The sequence below is a fragment of the Haematobia irritans genome, chromosome 4 (genome assembly GCF_050003625.1).
Source record: "Haematobia irritans isolate KBUSLIRL chromosome 4, ASM5000362v1, whole genome shotgun sequence".
In the NCBI taxonomy this organism is placed as follows: Eukaryota; Metazoa; Arthropoda; class Insecta; order Diptera; family Muscidae; genus Haematobia; species Haematobia irritans.
In genome coordinates this window covers 130933540-130954539 of record NC_134400.1, presented here as the reverse complement: position 1 = coordinate 130954539, position 21000 = coordinate 130933540, and the positions used below count along the sequence as shown (strand labels likewise).

General features: G+C 29.1%; 1 long non-coding RNA gene across 1 annotated transcript in view; it reads right to left on the bottom strand.

The window, feature by feature from the left end:
• Nucleotides 1–12585, bottom strand: part of LOC142237273 (uncharacterized) — a 109212-nt gene extending 96627 nt beyond the window's left edge. The window contains exon 1 of the long non-coding RNA XR_012722420.1: nt 12332–12585. This is a non-coding gene — a long non-coding RNA (uncharacterized LOC142237273). The remainder of the gene's footprint in view (nt 1–12331) is intronic.
• Nucleotides 12586–21000: the final 8415 nt, after the last annotated feature.

Sequence of the window (21000 nt, the reverse complement as noted above, 5' to 3'; positions counted from 1 at the left end):
AACTTTTGTGATATTTTTGCAAATAAATAATTTCTAAATTTTTTTATGATTTTTAATGCATTCTAACGCTTGTTTGGAACGTTTAACATGAAATATTATCAAAAACGGAAAATTTTAAAAATTTGTACCATTTTATTAATTCTTAAACTGTTTTGAACCTATTTGAAACAAAAAAAATTTAAATTTCCCATTAAAAATATGAAAAAAGCGAGTTATAAAAATTGGCTTAAATGAGCTTCCTGTGTAGCCAAAATAAAAAACATCTTTCGGAGAACATTTTTGGAAGTGCTTCTAAAGTTATGCCTTTAGAAGAACTTCCAAATTTTTTTGCTGGGATGTAAGTGTCCAGAGTCGAGTATGTGGACATTGGGATGGCATCGATGGACTTTTAATTAGGGGTATTCAAAATGTATACAGTAGGGGAAAATCTATAGTAGGGCCAAATCGATTATATTCAAGACTACTCTGAAAAAAAAAGGATGCCAGGTTTCAAGGATTTTTTCTTTACACTAATGATTTTGGTATTAAGCTTGAGATTTGCGTACTTGACTTTAAGAAACAAATTTCAATTTATTCGCTTTTTAGCGAAAAGTCCTTAAAAAACGTGTTAACGACAACTTAAATTTTCAGACTCGATTTCAAGTACACATTATGGTATGTTTCAAGTAAAAAAACATCAATAAAATAAAGTTTTAAAAAACATGTGAATAGAGAAAAAATTTTTGCGTTTAGCAAAAACGAAAAGTCAAAAAATTTAAAAAACTATTTCTATAATTCTTCAGAGTTATTACAGTCAAGTTGACCTTCGTCAAACAAAATTTTCTTTCATGTAATTATACTAATTTTTAGGTCGAATTACTTATGTTAACTATAGGGAAACCCGATTTCATTTATCGACTTTTGGACAAGGAAAACAACTTTATATCAGAGAAATGCGGCTTCTATGCAAAGCAAAATTCGCATTTGTATTTTAAGGACATGAAACATTTTTCAGTATATAAGCTGTGTTTGATATGGTGCATACAGGGTGGCTGCTGTGTAATGCAACAAAGTAAAGCGCTATATTTTTTTCTTAATTTTATTGTTTTGTTCATTTTATTGCTCAAAAGCACAACTTCAAATTTTAGAATCGGGTTTTTTCGAACACGCCACCTTTGATACGAATTATGGCCTTCAAATGGCAAAAAACCCATTACACGCTGCTCGAAAGTGGCTCTGCGATATTTTGGCCTATTTTAACTTTTATTTATATAGGAAATTTTGTCAGAATTTTATTTCTATAGAAAATTTGACTAAAACTTTATTTCTATAGAAAATGTTGTCAAAATATTATTTCTATAGAAATTTTTTTAAAATTTTATTTCTATAGAAGATTTTGTCAAAATTTTATTTATATAGGAAATTTTGTCAAAATTTTATTTCTATCGAATTTTTTTTCAAAATTTTATTTCTATCGAACATTTTTTCAAAATTTTATTTCTATAGAAAATATTGTCAAAATTTTATTTCTATAGAAAATTTTGTCAAAATTTTATTTCTATAGAAAATTTTGTCAAAATTTTATTTCTATAGAAAATTTTGTCAAAATTTTATTTCTATAGAAAATTTTGTCAAAATTTTATTTCTATAGAAAATTTTATCAAAATTTTATTTCTATAGAAAATTTTGTCAAAATTTTATTTCTAAAGAAAATTTTGCCAACATTTTATTTCTATAGAAAGTTTTGTCTAAACTTTATTCCAATAGAAAATTTTGTCAAAATTTTATTTCTATAGAAAATTTTGTCAAAATTTTATTTCTACAGAAAATTTTGTCAAAATTTTATTTCTATAGAAAATTTTGTCTAAACTTTATTTCTATAGAAAATTTTGCCAAAATTTTATTCCCATAGAAAGTTTTGTCAAAATTGTATTTCTATAGAAAATTTTGTCACAATTTTATTCGTAGAGAAAATTTTGTCAATATTTTATTCGCAGAGAAAATTTTGTGAAAATTTTTTTGTCTATAGAGAATTTTGTCAAAATTGTTGTTCCTATAGAAAATTTTGTGAAAATTTTATTCCTGTAAAAAATTATGTCAAAATTTTATTCCTATAGAAAATTTTGTCAACAATTTATTAGCAGAGAAAATTTGTCAAAATTTTCTTCCTAGGGAAAAATTTTTCGAAATTTTATTTCTATAGAAAATTTTTTCGAAATTTTATTCCTATAGAAAATTTTTTCGAAATTTTATTTCTATAGAAAATTTTTTCGAAATTTTATTTCTATAGAAAATTTTGTCAAAATTTTATTTCTATAGAAAATTTTGTCAAAATTTTATTTCTAAAGAAAATTTTGTCAAAATTTTATTTATATAGAAAATTTTATCAAAATTTTATTTATATAGAACATTTTGTCAAAATTTTATTTCTAAAGAAAATGTTGTCAAAATGTTATTTCTATAGTAAATTTTGTCAAAATTTTATTTCTAAAGAAAATGTTGTCAAAATGTTATTTCTATAGTAAATTTTGTCAAAATTTTATTTCTATAGAAAATTTTGTCACAATTTTATTTCTATAGAAAATTTTGTCAAAATTTTATTTCTATAGAAAATGTTATCAAAATTTTATTTCTATAGAAAATGTTGTCAAAATTTTATTTCTATAAAAATTTTGTCACAATTTTGTTTCTATAGAAAATTTTGTCAACATTTTATTTCTATGGAAAATTTTATCAAAATTTTATTTCTGTAGAAAATTTTGTCAAAATTTTATATCTATAGAAAATTTTGTCAATATTTTATTTCTATAGAAAATTTTGTCAATATTTTATTTCTATAGAAAATTTTGTCATAATTTTATTTCTATAGAAAAATTTGCCAAAATTTTATTTTTAATTAAAATTTTGTCAAAATTTTATTTCTATAGAAAATATTTTCAAAATTTTATTTCTATAGAAAATTTTATCAAAATTTTGTTTCTATAGAAAATTTTGTCATAATTTTATTTCTATAGAAAAATTTGTCAAAATTTTATTTCTATAATTTTTTGTCTATAGAGAATTTTGTCAAAATTGTTGTTCCTATAGAAAATTTTGTGAAAATTTTATTCCTGTAAAAAATTATGTCAAAATTTTATTCCTATAGAAAATTTTGTCATCAATTTATTAGCAGAGAAAATTTGTCAAAATTTTCTTCCTAGGGAAAAATTTTTCGAAATTTTATTTCTATGGAAAATTTTTTCCAAATTTTATTTCTATAGAAAATTTTTTCGAAATTTTATTTCTATAGAAAATTTTTTTGAAATTTAATTTCTATAGAAAATTTTGTCAAAATTTTATTTCTATAGAAAATTTTGTCAAAATTTTATTTCTATAGAAAATTTTGTCAAAATTTTATTTCTATAGAAAATTTTGTCAAAATTTTATTTCTATAGAAAATTGTGTCAAAATTTTATTTCTAAAGAAAATTTTGCCAACATTTTATTTCTATAGAAAGTTTTGTCTAAACTTTATTCCAATAGAAAATTTTGTCAAAATTTTATTTCTATAGAAAATTTTGTCTAAACTTTATTTCTATAGAAAATTTTGTCAAAATTTTATTCCCATAGAAAGTTTTGTCAAAATTGTATTTCTATAGAAAATTTTGTCACAATTTTATTCGTAGAGAAAATTTTGTCAACATTTTATTCGCAGAGAAAATTTTGTCAACATTTTATTCGCAGAGAAAATTTTGTGAAAATTGTTTTGCCTAAAGAGAATTTTGTCAAAATTTTTGTTCCTATAGAAAATTTTGTGAAAATTTTATTCCTGTAAAAAATTAAGTAAAAATTTTATTCCTATAGAAAATTTTGTCAACATTTTATTAGCAGAGAAAATTTGTCAAAATTTTCTTCCTAGAGAAAAATTTTTCGAAATGCTATTTCTATAGAAAATGTTTTCGAAATTTTATTTCTATAGAAAATTTGTCTAAACTTTATTTCTATAGAAAATTTTGTGAAAATTTTATTCCTATAGAAAATTTTGTCAAAATTTTATTCCTATAGAAAATGTTGTCAAAATTTCATTTCTATAGAAAATTTTGTTAAAATTTTATTTTTATCTAATTATACAATTATTTTTCGAGCTTTATGGACAGATATAGATTAAGGAACATGGTTAATAGAGCCATTGAAAAGAAAACGCCAGATACAAATCTATACACGCCTGGACTGTACATGTTTCGGTTCGGGCGAATGAACCTTTCCACAGCCTTTAGCATAGATCTGGCTGGGAGAGATAACTCAATTTTGGGCCCTTTATGCTAACTCCTTATGGAGAAAACATTTGGAAAATTTCTTCTTACAAATTGAATCATCTTTTCTCCCACTGTACATCATCTTTTCATATAACTTGAAAGTTTTATTTTTATACCCTGAGCCATACTGTGGAACAGGGTATTATAAGTTAGTGCATATGTTTGTAACACCCAGAAGGAGACGAGATAGACACATGGTGTCTTTGGCAATAATGCTCAGGGTGGGTCCCTGAGTCGATATAACCATGTCCGTCTGTCCGTCCGTCCGTCCGTCTGTCTGTGAACACATGTTTGTGATCAAAGTCTAGGTCGCAATTTAAGTTCAATCGCCTTCAAATTTGGCACATGTTCCTAATGTGGGTCAGAATAGAACCTATTGATTTTGGAAGAAATCGGTTCAGATTTAGATATAGCTCCCATATATATCTTTCGCCCGATATGCACTAATATGGACCCAGCAGCCAGAGTTTTATACCGATTTGCTTGAAATTTTGTACAAACATAACACTTAGTCGTATAGTCAAGTGTGCAAAATTTAATTGAAATCGGTTCAGATTTAGATATTGCTCCCATATACATCTTTCGCCCGATATGGACTTATATGGCGCCAGAAGCCAGATTTTTGGCCGAATTTGGTTGAAATTTTGCACTAGGAGTACAATTAGTAGTATTGTCAAGTGTGCCAAATTTGATTGAAATCGGTTCAGATTTAGATATAGCTCCCATATATATCTTTCGCCCGATATGGACTAATATTGTCCTAAAAGCCAGAGTTTTGGCCCAATTTGGTTGAAAATTTTCACAGGGAGTAGATTTAGCATTGTAGCTATGCGTGTCAAATTTGGTTGAAATCGATTCAGATTTAGATATAGCTCCCATATATATCTTTCGCCCGATATGCACTTATATGGACCCAGATGCCAGAGTTTTATCCCGATTAGCTTCAAATTTTGCACAAGGAGTACAATTGATAGTACAGTCATGTGTGCCAAATTTGATTGAAATCGGTTCAGATTTAGATATAGCTCCCATATATATATGTCTTTCTGATTTCGACAAAAATGGTCAAAATATCAAACATTTCCCTTGTAAAATCGCCACTGCTTAGTCGAAAAGTTGTAAAAATGACTCTAATTTTCCTAAACTTCTAATACATATATATCGAGCGATAAATCATAAATAAACTTTTGCGAAGTTTCCTTAAAATTGCTTCAGATTTAAATGCTTCCCATATTTTTTTACTAACGTTGTGTTCCACCCTAGTGCATTAGTCGACATAAATTTTGAGTCTATAGGTTTTATAAAAGTTTATCAAATTCTGTCCAAATCGAGTGATATTTAAATGTATGTATTTGGGACAAACCTTTATATATAGCACCTAACACATTTGACGGATGTGATATGGTATCGAAAATTTAGATCTTCAAAGTGGTGCAGCGTATAATATAGTCGGCCTAGCCCGACTTCAGACTTTCCTTACTTGTTATGGAAAATTTTGTTAAAATTTTATGTTTATGGAAAATTTTGTTAAAATTTTAAAATTTTGTAACAATTTTATTTCTATAGAAAATTTTGTCAACATTTTATTCGTAGTCAAAATTGTCTTCCTAGAGAACCATTTTTCGAAATTTTATTTCTATTGTATTCCTATAGAAAATTTTGTCAAAATTGTTTTCCTATAGAAAATTTTGTCAAAATTTTATTCCTATAGAAAATTCGTGAAGTACCACTTAGGTGGAAAGGATATTTTGCAAAATTTACCAAAACAAGAATTCTACCAATATACCAAACAATAAAAAATCTAAAATTTTTGGTAGATTTCTACCAAATGCAACCGTGAGTAAGATCCGGAGATTTTAGCAGCCGCTGTGGGGTAGAAGTGAAGCGAGGAACTACTTTTTAAGTCATTCTTGGTTGATACGTGCTGAATGCGATTGTATTGAGTCCTGTTGTAATGTCCATGGGCTGCAGCTGAAATGCTTGTCTGCCTCCAAAGAATTTAGACCTATTCCCTGCGAAGCGCCATCGGCACTTCGTTAGTTTTTATAAAATCTGGCCTTAACATTTCGGATCATTTGTGGTATTGTTATCGTTTTTTTAGTCCACTTTTTGAACTCGATACAACAGTGCCAGATCACGGTAAGGAGCAATCGGACAAGAAACAAAAGAAATTCACATTGCTGGAGGATTCTAACAATAGCCACTTTGGAATTTCAAACCAAACGTAAAGAAATCGCGCTATCACCATGGATTCCATAACGATTAACTTTATTTCTGAATGCAATACATCAAATTGCTTTTGTAAGCTTGTAATATCTGTTAGCTGACAGACGAGCTGTTTAGAAATGAAAGTCTACTTGACATTATAATTGTGTGTGTGTGTGTGAACTGAAGTAAGATAATTATAATTTTATGTTTGCCACAAACAAATCAGAAAAATTTACATGATATTCGTGACCATATAATAATTCCAAATAATCGATATGTAAAAGATAAAAGTACTTTTTTCTCTGCAAAAATTTATGGTCAAGAAACACAGGCACATTATTTTGCCCACAATTTATTATAATTCTACCATACACAAATCCAGCAAAAATTTTGGAAGTTATTATAAATGCACAACTTTAAAGGCACTTCCAAAAATGTTCTCTCAAAGACTTTCTTAATTTTAACTACACAGGAAGTTCCTTTAATTCAATTTTTTATAATTCCCTTTTCTCATACGAGTTTATTTTTTTGGTTTCAATTAGATTAAAAATAGAGTAAGAATTAATAAAATGGCACAAACCATTTAAATTTTGTCGAAAAAAAAAAATAGTAAATCCATTCTGTGTATATATTTTTAATTTAAAGTATATTTTTAATTTATTAATTTTCGGATGCAAGTAACTGACGAGTACTAAATAAGCATACAATTTATGCAATTGTGATATATATGTTTCATTTATTTTTTTACAAAAAAATCTACATTATGGTGTACCACCATTTTATGAATTCGTGCTTAATGAGTTGTTTAATAAACTCTCAAATACATCTGAAATTATGGGTTTCTTATTTTTCGCTCATAGTTGCGTGGACGGCTAACACTAGTAAAATGAACGTGGTGAAATCGTCTCTCACCCACACAAAAATGCATTTCTCTGGGGCCGAGAGACATTTTTGTGTGGATGATTTGCTCATATTTGCATGATTTGACATCGGATTTGTTTATTCAATTGCTTATAAATTTATCATTTTCTTATTACCTACGTTACAGTATCATCTAAACGACCATGGAGAGAAACCGAACGTTTTTTCCAATGGTTTATACTTTTCTGGCGGAGAAGGTCCATAGTAAAATACGATTTTTTTATAATCGGACATTTCTAATTCGAGATATAATTTGTTTAGTGAAAAAGAGCGAAAAACTTAAAATAATGGGATATCTCAAAATTTAAAAAAAAAAAATCGAATTCAGCAGATCAAAATACATAAAAAGAGTTGCCTCTCATCAAGTGTACATGAATTGTTTTTTTTTTTTTTTTTTTTTTTTTGTAAACTAGTGTAATATGTAAGTCCATAAGCGATCATGAACGTTTACTCAGCAACCTACATTATCATCATTCATTAATCAATCAAATATCTACGAACAAATGAAAAATATATATTTTTTCTCTGATATTTTTCTATTCTCTCTCACTCTCTTTGATGATTCTAAACAGTCGATGCTGGGGTTTACGATGTATTGTCAAACCCTTTGGTTAATTAGGAAAATTCGTTAAATTTAAGGAAGAAAAATTTAAAATCTACCAAATTAAAAAAATCTTATTTTGAAGTTGTTCATCAAATTTGAAAGATTTTTTTTTATAAATTAATTTAGAAAAAATGTTGCCAAAATTTTATTTTTATAGAAAATTTTGTAAAAATGTTATTTCTATAAAAAATTTTGTCAAAATTTTATTTCTATAGAAAATTTTGTCCAAATTTTATTTCTATCGAAAATTTTGTCAAAATTTTATTTCTAAAGAAAATTTTGTCAACATTTTATTTCTGTAGAAAATTTTGTCTAAACTTTATTTCTTTAGAAAATTTTGTCAACATTTTATTTCTATAGAAAATTTTGTTCAAATTTTATTCCCATAGAAAATTTTGTCAAAATTTTATTCCCATAAAAAATTTTGTCAAAATTTTATTTCTATAGAAAATTTTGTCAACATTTTATTCGTAGAGAAAATTTTGTAAAATTTGTTTTCTATAAACAATTTTGTCAAATTTTTTTTTCTATAAAAAATTTTGTCAACATTTTATTTCTATAGAAAATTTTGTCCAAATTTTATTTGTAAAGAAAATTTTGTTAAAATTTTATTTCTATAGAAAATTTTGTCAAAATTTTATTACCATAGAAAATTTTGTCAAAATTTTATTCGTAGAGAAAATTTTGTCAACATTTTATTCGTAGAGAAAATTTTGTCAAAATATTTGTTTTCTATAAAAAATTTTGTCAAAATTTTATTTCTATAGAAAATTTTGTTAAAATTTTATTCCCATAGAAAATTTTGTCAAAATTTTATTTCTATAGACAATTTTGTCAAAATTTTATTCGTAGAGAAAATTTTGTCAAAATTTTATTCGTAGAGAAAAATTTGTCAACATTTTATTCGTAGAGAAAATTTGGTCAAAATTTTATTTCTATAAAAAATTTTGTCAAAATTTTATTTCTAGAGAAAATTTTGTTAAAATTTTAATTCTATAGAAAATTTTGTCCAAATTTTATTTCTATCGACAATTTTGTCCAAATTTTATTTCTATCGAAAATTTTGTCAAAATTTTATTTCTATAGAAAATTTTGTCCAAATTTTTTTTTAACGAAAATTTTGTCAACATTTTATTTCTAAAGAAAATTTTGTTCAAATTTTATTCCCATAGAAAATTTTGTCAAAATTTTATTTCTACCGAAAATTTTGTTAAAATTTTATTCCCATAAAAAATTTTGTCAAAATTTTATTCTCATAAAAAACTTTGTCAAAATTTAATTTCTATAGAAAATTTAGTCAAAATTTTATTTCTATAGAAACTTTTGTCAAAATTTTATTCGTAGAGAAAATTTTGTCAACATTTTATTTGTAGAGAAAATATGGTCACAATTTTATTTCTATAGAAACTTTTGTCAACATTTTATTCGTAGAGAAAATTTTGTCAACATTTTATTTGTAGAGAAAATATGGTCACAATTTTATTTCTATAAAAAATTTTTTAAAATTTTATTTCTATAGAATATTTTGTTAAAATTTTATTTCTATAGAAAATTTTGTCCAAATTTTATTTCTATCGAAAATTTTGTCAAAATTTTATTTCTATTGAAACTTTTGTCTAAACTTTGTTTCTTTAGAAAATTTTGTCAAATTTTATTTCTATAGAAAATTTTGTTCAAATTTTATTCCCATAGAAAATTTTGTCAAAATTTTATTCCTATAGAAAATTTTGTTAAAATTTTATTCCCATAGAAAATTTTGTCTATATTTTATTCGTAGAGAAAATTTTGTCAAAATTTTATTTGTAGAGAAAATTTTGTAAATTTTTTTTCTATAAAAAATTTTGTTAAAATTTTATTTCTATAAAAAATTTTGTCAAAATTTTATTTCTATAGAAAATTTTGTCCAAATTTTATTTCTATTTATTTTGTCAAAATTTTATTTCTAAAGAAAATATTTTCAACATTTTATTTCTATAGAAAATTTTGTCTAAACTTTATTTCTTTAGAAAATTTTGTCAAAATTTTATTTCTATAGAAAATTTTGTTCAAATTTTATTCCCATAGAAAATTTTGTCAAAATTTTATTCCCATAAAAAATTTTGTCAAAATTTTATTTCTATAGAAAATTTTGTCAACATTTTATTCGTAGAGAAAATTTTGTCAAAATTTTTTTCTATAAACAATTTTGTCAAAATTTTTTTTCTATAAAAAATTTTGTCAAAATTTTATTTCTATAGAAAATTTTGTCCAAATTTTATTTGTAAAGAAAATTTTGTTAAAATTTTATTCCCATAGAAAATTTTGTCAAAATTTTATTTCTACAGAAAATTTTGTCAAAATTTTATTCGTAGAGAAAATTTTGTCAACATTTTATTCGTAGAGAAAATTTTGTCAACATTTTATTTCTATAGAAAATTTTGTTAAATTTTTTTCCCATAGAAAATTTTGTCAAAATTTTATTTCTATAGAAAATTTTGTCAAAATTTTATTCGTAGAGAAAATTTTGTCAACATTTTATTCGTAGAGAAAATTTGGTCAAAATTTTATTTCTATAAAAAATTTTGTCAAAATTTTATTTCTATAGAAAAATTTGTTAAAATTTTAATTCTATAGAAAATTTTGTCCAAATTTTATTTCTATCGACAATTTTGTCCAAATTTTATTTCTATCGACAATTTTGTCCAAATTTTATTTCTATAGAAAATTTTGTCAAAATTTTATTTCTATAGAAAATTTTGTTCAAATTTTATTCCCATAGAAAATTTTGTCAAAATTTTATTTCTACCGAAAATTTTGTTAAAATTTTATTCCCATAAAAAATTTTGTCAAAATTTTATTCTCATAAAAAACTTTGTCAAAATTTTATTACTATAGAAAATTTTGTCAAAATTTTATTTCCATAGAAAATTTTGTCAAAATTTTATTTCTATAGAAAATTTTGTCAAAATTTTAGTCGTAGAGAAAATTTTGTCAACATTTTATTCGTAGAGAAAATTTGGTCAAAATTTTATTTCTATAAAAAATTTTGTCAAAATTTTATTTCTATAGAAAAATTTGTTAAAATTTTAATTCTATAGAAAATTTTGTCCAAATTTTATTTCTATCGACAATTTTGTCCAAATTTTATTTCTATAGAAAATTTTGTCAAAATTTTATTTCTATAGAAAATTTTGTCAACATTTTATTTCTATAGAAAATTTTGTTCAAATTTTATTCCCATAGAAAATTTTGTCAAAATTTTATTTCTACCGAAAATTTTATTAAAATTTTATTCCCATAAAAAATTTTGTCAAAATTTTATTCTCATAAAAAACTTTGTCAAAATTTTATTTCTATAGAAAATTTTGTCAAAATTTTATTTCCATAGAAAATTTTGTCAAAATTTTATTTCTATAGAAAATTTTGTTAAAATTTTATTTCTATAGAAAATTTTGTCCAAATTTTATTTCTATCGAAAATTTTGTCAAAATTTTATTTCTAAAGAAAATTTTGTCAACATTTTATTTCTATTGAAAATTTTGTCTAAACTTTGTTTCTTTAGAAAATTTTGTAAAATTTTATTTCTATAGAAAATTTTGTTCAAATTTTATTCCCATAGAAAATTTTTTCAAAATTTTATTTCTATAGAAACTTTTGTTTAAATTTTATTCCAATAGAAAATTTTGTTAATATTTTATTCGTAGAGAAAATTTTGTCAAAATTTTATTCGTAGAGAAAATTTTGTCAAATTTTTTTTTGCTATAAAAAATTTTGTTAAAATTTTATTTCTATAAAAAATTTTGTCCAAATTTTATTTCTATAGAAAATTTTTGTCCAAATTTCATATCTATAGAAAATTTTATTTCTATTGAAAATTTTTGTCCACATTTTATTTCTATAGAAAATTTTGTCAAAATTATGTATCTACAATTTTGTCAAAATTGTATTTCTATATCAAGAATTCTACCAATCTACCAAACAATAAAAAATCTTTGGTATAATTCTACCAAATGTGACAACCGTGATTAGAATTTGGCTACAAGAAGAAGGTCAGTATTCATTGATAAAGTTGTCGTGGCATTACAATGGACTGAATTCAGTCCAAAATATAGATTCCTAAACTAATCTATCCCAGTTCCACACATATAATTTTTGTACGAACTGTGTTTTGTGAAAAACAGTCTTTTTCGTCCCTGTACCTCCAATATTTGCTAATGATAATTTTTGCTGGGTAGTTTGAAAGTGAGAAAAGTCAAACGACGTTGTTCACATTCAATATTAAATCTTTAAGGACACAGTGATAAAATGGAAAACAAGTTTAAACAATTTTTTTTAAGTGTACTTACCAAAACATGTTCCAGAATTATTCTCCTTGCACCGCAACATTTGCACGTGTGGGAACATACATTTGGTCGGTTTTTTTTTTTTCATTCCTTCTTCCTGCTACATGCCAACAAATTCAGTTCAGTAGCAATTCCATAGTGATTAGTTGTTCAGTTATACAGGGATTTCCTTCCTGTTGTTTGTTAACCATTACCATGAGTTTTTCTTGCAATTCAGACGCAATTGTTAAAGCATTATGTTTGAGAAAACGCAAAAACAGGCAACTAGAAAAACAAAGACAGGAAAAGACAATTAGCACTTCAGCTTGATGATTTAAAATGGATGCATATGCAACTGGATAGAGTCACATCAAAGGATATTGTTTGTATTACTCTGACAAAATTTCTCTGCCATGTCGGCAAGAAAAACCATATTTCGGTATTTCTGCTATGAGAAATACCGGAAATGGCATTCATTTATAAAAGAGAAGAACTTGAAGGCGAGAAATATACAAATACAAACAAAATAGCTTGGGAGATATAAACCTACATACATCCGCCAACAAAAAAAAAAAAAAAAAAAAACAAAAAAAAGTGTATACGGCCGTAAGTTTGGCCAGGCCGAATCTTATGTACCCTCCACCATGGATTGCGTAGAAACTTCTACGAAAGACTGTTATCCACAATCGAATTACTTGGGTTGTGTTATCTTAAAACTTTTGCACGGTGCGTACACCCTCACAAAAAATCGCTTCTGTAACATATACTCCCAAACATATTTTGCTTCAAGCATATACATTTTTGGGTATTACCCAAACATTTATATGTTTGATCTCTACCAATATATAATATGTTTGAAAGCATATTGGTCTAAACAATATATGTTTGGGTAGTCTAAGTTCCAAACATTTTGTATTTTTGCATCCAAATTCAATAATGTTGTCTTCCAAAAAACAATATGTTATTATGTGACCATATAATATGTTTGGAAGCATTTTGCACCCAAAAATATTATATGCTTAAAAAAAAATCTCCCAAACAATATTGTGCTCAAAATTTTTTTTATTTATTTATATATTTACAATCATAATGAATTTTGAAAATAAACAGGTAATATAGGTGCTAACAACATAGGTTTTCGACCTGAATGCTCAAAATTTTGTTTCTGCCCAATTGTATATTCCCCCACATCTTTCTCACTTCCACGAGATTTTTTAGTTCTTAGCACCTTTTTCTGTAATACAAACATTGTAGAAGAAATTATTCGATTTTATGATTTTTTTTATTTTAATTTACCTTTTGCTGGACGGGGATTCGAACAGCGGACCACAAAGTTTGTAAGGATCAAAGAAGTAGCTGATCAATTGCCCAAGGAAAAATAAAATGTTAATTTTGTAATAACAAGCAACAACCACCAACTTAATTCAATATCGCTCCCTGCTAAATAGCGCTCCAAGCTACTAAACACATATATGTTTATAGGCTATTTCTAAATTAATATATGTTTGCATTCAAGCATATTATATTTACAAACATTTTATGTCTCAAACATAATATGTTCTAACATATTAACATATATGTCCCAAACATGTTATGCTAGTTTATGAACATTATATGCTTGCACTCAAAAATATTGTATTTAAAAATTTGTGTTCCAAACATATAATGTTTATAGCCAAACATATGAAAAACAGTCTTTTTCATCCGTGTACCACGTATGGACTAACTCACAATTTAGAAAACGATGTTAAGAAGTTTTAAGATACCACAACCCAAGTAACATAATTCGATTGTGGATGACAGTCTTTCGTAGAAGTTTCTACGCAATCCATGGTGGAGGGTACATAAGATTCGGCCTGACCGAACTTACGGCCGTATATACATGTTTTCTTTTTTTTTTAACTGTATCATTTTTGTGTTTTAATCATTCAATGGACAATTATTATGTTTTTTCACCGATCTTTTTATTCTCTCTCGCTCTCTCCGACGTTTCTAAACATATATGTGTTTATACGAAATTTGTAAATTAATATATGTTAGCTTTCAGAAATATTTAAGAAAATGTAATGTCCTAAACATAATATGTTCTAACATATATGTCCCAAACTGTTATACTTGTTTATGAACATTATATGTTTGCACTTAAAAATAATGTGCTAAAAATTTGAGTTCTCCAACATATAATTTGTATTCCAAAATATATGAAAAGTAGTCTTTTTCGTCCGTGTATTTGCTACTTAGTAGCAGTACTCATTAATGTGTGGTAATTGAAGCTGTCCGGTAAGTCATTATTCTCAAGCATACAGTGATGATGAGGATATGGGAAAAATGCTTTGAACAAAGCATTTTCCACCTCAGTGGCCAAAATAGCCCAAGTTTATCTTCAATAAGAGACATCCTCCATATATAACCTAATTCAGCTTCGAATTCTTTTTTGCTTGGTTTACAATCTACCCTTCTACTTTGCCATGAGATGTACGTGACCGCATTAAATGGAATGTTATACCAAAAATACTCAATGGAAAATCATGTCAAGAGTTCTAGGTTCAAATTGCATAAAATCATTTCGAATTTGTTTTGCAAATACATACATATGTAAGTGTCTGACTATGTGATATGATATTGGCATTTTGAAGTCGTCCATCTGCAATCGCATGATAAGATTGCCAATATTATTACGATTGATTTGTTGGAATCAATGGAATTTCATTCGAAATTCATTTCATTCCAAAAAAAAATATGCCAACATGGTTTGTCGAAATGAACCTAATGTTCAATGTAAAACAATCAATTTCACTACAGATTATTGACTAGCTAATGTAAATGTGAAAAATTTATATTTCCCTGAAACATTTACAATGGTAGATAATGGTCGTATTTCCAATTAAATTGGTTGTGTTTATTGTGTAAGATGGATGTTTAAAACCATACGTTGAGTAAACTACAAGAGTAGCTTAGTAGTATGTTTTTTTAATTCATTTGGATAAAGCCCTTTAGACTGCAGGATGGACGATTGATCCTCATCCTCTACTTCAGTATTGTCAAAAGTAGGTAATGTAAGTTTTTTTCTAATATTTATCGTCTTGGGACACAATGTAGCGATTTTTTCACTAAACACAATTTTTAATAAATTTCTACATTTTGGTGGCTCTATAGGAGGAATTTATAAGCCGGCACGGCTTGATCTTTAACAATGTGTGGACAAAAAAAAATAGATTTTCTATCTTATCAGAAATCTACCAAATTAATATTTCCATATACAATTTTGTCAAAATTTTATTTCGATAGAAAATTTTGTCACAATTTTATTCCTGTATAAAATTTTGACAACATTTTATTTCTATAGAAAATTTTGTCAAAATTTTATTTTCTATAGAATGAAAATTTTGTCAAAATTTTATTGTCTATAAAATGAAAATTTTGTCAAAATTTTATTTCTATAGAAAAGTTTGTCAAAATGTTATTTTCTATTGAATGAAAATTTTGTCAAAATATTATTTCTATAGAAATTTTGTCAAAATGTTATTTCTATAGAAAAATTTGTCAAAATTTTATTTCTATAGATAATTTTGTCAAAATTTTATTCCTGTATAAAATTTTGTCAGAATTTTATTCCTGTATAAAATATTGTCAAAATTTTATTTCTATAGAAAATTTTTTCAAAATTTTATTTCTTTAGAAAATTTTGTCTGTTTAAGTTCGAGTAAAGATTAATTGGACTTAATAGTGTTCGTTAGAATTTGTATACTACTTTTTGGTACATCCCTGCCAGAGTAGAAATGTCATAATTTGAATATTAATTTATCTTGTCAAAAGCCCCGCCTTCCGCCATCTTGGTTGAGAGCATCTCTCACTTTACTTGTTATCGATAAGCCAATTGGTGCGGTTGCAAATTTATCCATATCGTTGGAAATTATAGGTAATATTGTTTACCATTAATTATAATAGAAAACACCTTAATAAAACCTTCTGCTCTTGTTATATATTGAAAATATTAAACTATCGTGTTTTTATTTTTCTCTATATTTCCATACTTTTCGCATTCGGCGAACATTTTGATCCATTCGTACCGGATAATTGGACTTCGGAGTGGAAGAATTGGTTTAACCGGTGTTTTTCTTGGTTTTTGTTATAGACACAGTCCACCTGACCTGGTCATCAATTTCACCTTAAACTCAAACCAATCAGTTCATCATCCTCAACATCTGTTTCATCGTTTTATAAGGTAAGTGCAGTGCATTTTCCCTTATAAAGTGAGTTCGCGGTCGGTGCAACAACAAATATAGTGGTCGTCCGTCCATTTAAAGAAAAAAAAAGGTTATTTTACAACGCTACGCGATCGGTTTTTATTATAAATATTCCTAAAAGTGGTGTACAAGTTCAGTGATATCAGTGAATATTAGTGTTTTTTTATTTAAAGTGGTTTATTTGCCTTTATTTGCGTGAAAATATCGTTTTTCATTGTTTTTAAGTAAATTTTCATTTGCCGACGGCAAAACGCATTCAAGGTTTTTGTTTTTGTATTTCCATTTTGACGTCTGTGCAAATAATTTCGGAGAGAAATAACTTAAAGTACATATTTTCACCACTTTCGTACACTAATATTCACTATACACATATATCACTCTCTTTGTTTCGTATATTCACCACTTTTTCGCGTTTTCTGTGCTGAAATTTCATTTATTAATTATTGTTTCGTTCATTTGCATACATTTGAGAACATACAAAAGCTTTTATTTTGTTTTGTTCTCATCAGTGTTGCGCTCTTAGTCGATTGCTATAGTATAGTGACTAATCGGGCACATCTCGTACTATCGTGTTATCGGATATCGATCATCATTTGAATTCTTAAGGGGGCTATACACTACGTGTAATTCCCACATTAGAATTCAAGTTGAATTCAAAGGTTTGAATATTTCCCGGTTGGAATCGGGGCTTGAATTAAAACTCGGTATATTTTGAAACTTTTACGCTCTCACACTGAGAGAAATTATTCGATCATTCAAATATTTGGTAAATTTTGAATATTTATTGGACAGGTATTTATTATTATTGATTTATTTATACCTTTGTTTATTATTATTATTATTATAATTTTTCTTGTGTCAAGCGTTCGGGGGTAATATTTTGTGCACCCTACATTCAGTATTTTCGGTTTCTGCGAACGTTTGATCTTTTGTCGGATTTTCGCGAGTTGTGGACTCGAATTAATCTTTGTAACTCGAGTTACTTTTGCGTATTTTGCTATTTTTATTGAACGGAACCTTGTCTGAGTTTGGTAATTTTATTGGCCGTTGCTTCTTGGCTATATTGTAATTTCGTATTTGGTTACATTCTTCAATTTGGTAGTTGAACGTAAAGTTAGAATGTCTGTATCTCCCTTTGATCGCTTTATTCGCGTTTCGGACGCTCTTATTAAATTCCACGCCCATTTTAATGCCATGAAAGATGAGGAGTTAGACGTCTATAGCCTCGAGATTCGAAGTGAGGAATTGGGGAAGTTGTGGACAAACGTTCAGGATTGCTTTGAGGAATGCGTGGCTAGTTTACAGGGTGCCGGAACAACGCAAACGAGCGATATTGAATCGGTGGACGGGAAATATGACGCGTCCCATCAGGCTTATATGAATTGTTTGTCCGCGATAAATCGAAAATTGGGCCAGTTTCGTCGGTCACGTAGATCATCGATCACTTCGTCTGCGTCTTCGGTCGTTGCAGCATCGAGACGGAGTATCGGGTCTCATAAATCGACTCAAGGATCCGAAGCGATTTGGGCTAATAACGCGACTACTTCGATACCGGCTGATCGGGATGGGCAGTCGCTGCCTAATGGCAAAGCCGGGTTTAGGGGTGAGGTGGCCGTTAGTGGCCCTCCACTTTGTGATATGGTTCACAATTTGGCGTTGCCACCGTGCGATACGGATGTATTTGAGGGCAATTTTCTAGACTGGCCTACATTCCGGGATTTGTTTCAAGCAGTTTATGTTAACAATTCAAGATTAGCGGACGTCGAGCGTTTGTGTCATCTTGTGCGGAAGACCAGTGGCGAAGCTAGGGAAATTGTCTCGAAGTTTCCGCTGACACATCGAAGTTTTGCCCTCGCGTGGAAGGCCCTCGTTGATGCATACGACAATAAGCGGGTTCTAGTTCACAATCAACTTAAGTCTCTCTTTGCAATTTCGGCAGTATCGGTAGAGACAAGTGCGGGTTTGAAATCGATTCAACGTGGAATCAATGGCTGTCTTTCGGCATTGAATACGTACGAAGTTTCGACCGATAATTGGGACCAGATACTCGTTTTTATTTGCCTTCAACGTTTGCCGCGGCTCACACAGACTCTTTGGGAGCAGAGTGTTAGGGACAAATCAGCCCTTTCGTCGTGGGCGGATTTAGACGCTTTTTTGTCCGAAAGGGTTCGTACGTTGATGTGTTTGCATGATTTGCGGGAAGACACGTCTTCGAAGCGTTCTCAGGAAAAGAAGGTAAAAGCGCATTTTACCAATGCGTCTTCTTCTAAATCGTCGCGTGCTTCGTCGGAATCTAAGTGCGTTATTTGTCCTAAACATAATCATAGACTTTCGGCTTGCGTTAAATTTGGTAAACTCTCGGTATCGGAACGTTACATAGTGGTAAAACGTAACCGGTTGTGCTTGAATTGCTTAATGAAAGGTCATGAGATGAAGGATTGTCCAAGACAATATTCGTGTGCAAAATGTAATTCGAGACATCATTCGCTATTGCATCGCGATTCTACGCCGTCTAATAGCGCGACTTCGGCGACGGGTTCGACCAACACCTTGTCGAGTTCAGCGGCTAGTTTTCAACCGAGAACTATGCCTTCGGTTGATCAGCCGCAACCTTCTACCTCGTCGGCGTGCCTACCTCGCCAGGCATTTCATACGACGCAAAATAGGGCCGTGCTTTTGGGAACTGCGATGATTAATATCATGCACGATGGGGTTTCATATCCGGCACGCGCTTTGATTGACCCCGCTTCAGAATCTTCGTTTCTGACGGAACGCTTTCGAAATCGGGTGAAGCTACCGGTTCACGCGGCTAATGTTACAATTTCGGGGGTAAATAGCGCAATTTCGGCCAAATCGAGTAAAATGTGTAATTTGAAAATCGGATCTCCACTCAACGCGTCGGTTTTGTTGGAAACTATGGCTATAGTGCTCCAATCTATATCCGGGAATTTACCTTCCTTTACGGTGTCGCAGGAAGTTTTGTCTCAGATTCCGGATATTCGCTTAGCTGATCCGAATCTTTTCGTGTCGAGACCGGTCGATATTCTACTAGGCGCTGACTTGTACCCGAGAATACTATTAGAAGGTTGCCGGCAGATTGCGGCTCAATCATTGATAGCACAGAACAGTGTTTTCGGCTGGCTAGTAACGGGTCCGATTTCTACATCGCAAATTCAAACATTTACTACGACTATAGCGGTTGATGAAGAGGAAAATTTAGATAGAACGCTTTTACGGTTTTGGGAGTTGGAGGAAACACCACGTAAAGGGGTTTTGTCCCCCTCCGATAAGTTCTGTGAGGAAAATTACGTTCGGACAACGCGCAGAGATTCGGAAGGTAGATATATAGTTACACTTCCGCTAAAGGAAGAGCTCGGTCCTCGTGGATATTTGGGTGAGTCCCGAACAACTGCTTTGAGGCAATTTTATCGTAATGAATCGTCATTATCGAAAAGGCCGGACGTGAAATCAGTTTATGATAGTGTTGTTAAAGAATATTTGCATTTGGATCACAAGAGGCCAGTATCCGCCATTTCTGCAAGTGATACACTTTCGTGTTATCTTCCACATCATCCTGTCATTAACCTCGAGAAGAAGACTTCCAAACTTCGCGTCGTATTTAATGCGTCTAATAAAACGTCCAACGGGAATAGTCTTAACGATATCCTTCACGTAGGTCCCACTTTGCAGCAGGACTTAGTCCTTCTTATTGTGCGATGGCGACTATTTAAATACGTGTTCAACTGCGATATTACACAGATGTATAGGCAGATTCGAGTGGACTCTTCTCATGCTCCGTTGCAGAGAATTGTTTTTAGGGATTCTCCGACAAGGACAGTCCAGGACTATGAACTACAAACGGTGACCTTCGGTGTAAACTGTGCACCATATCTCGCGATACGGACACTGTTACAGTTAGCTGAAGACACTGAGGAGGAGTTTCCACTCGCGGCCGATATATTACGTAAATGTATGTACGTTGATGACGTTTTGACCGGAACTCATGACCTTGAAACTGCGATAATGGCTCGGGATCAATTAATCGCGGCGCTTGCGACGGCTAAATTTGAACTGCGGAAATGGACATCGAATTATAGAGAAATTTTAGATTCACTACCGCCGGAATATTTGGTTGATGCTCAATTGCTGGCATTTGTCGAGGCTAGCAATTCGAAACCATTGGGTGTGAGATGGAATGCTCAATTGGATGCATTCTACTTCGCGGTCGAGCCTATAGCAAAAAGGTGTGGATACACTAAACGGGAAGTGTTGTCGGCTATCGCGAAATTATTCGACCCTGTCGGTTGGTTAGGTCCAGTGATAATTGTGGCAAAGATTATCATGCAGAAGGTTTGGCTTGATCGCGTCGGCTGGGATGAAATACTGCCTTCGGCAACGGCATCCGAGTGGGAAAAATTTGTAGATAGTTATCCGGATGTCAATTCG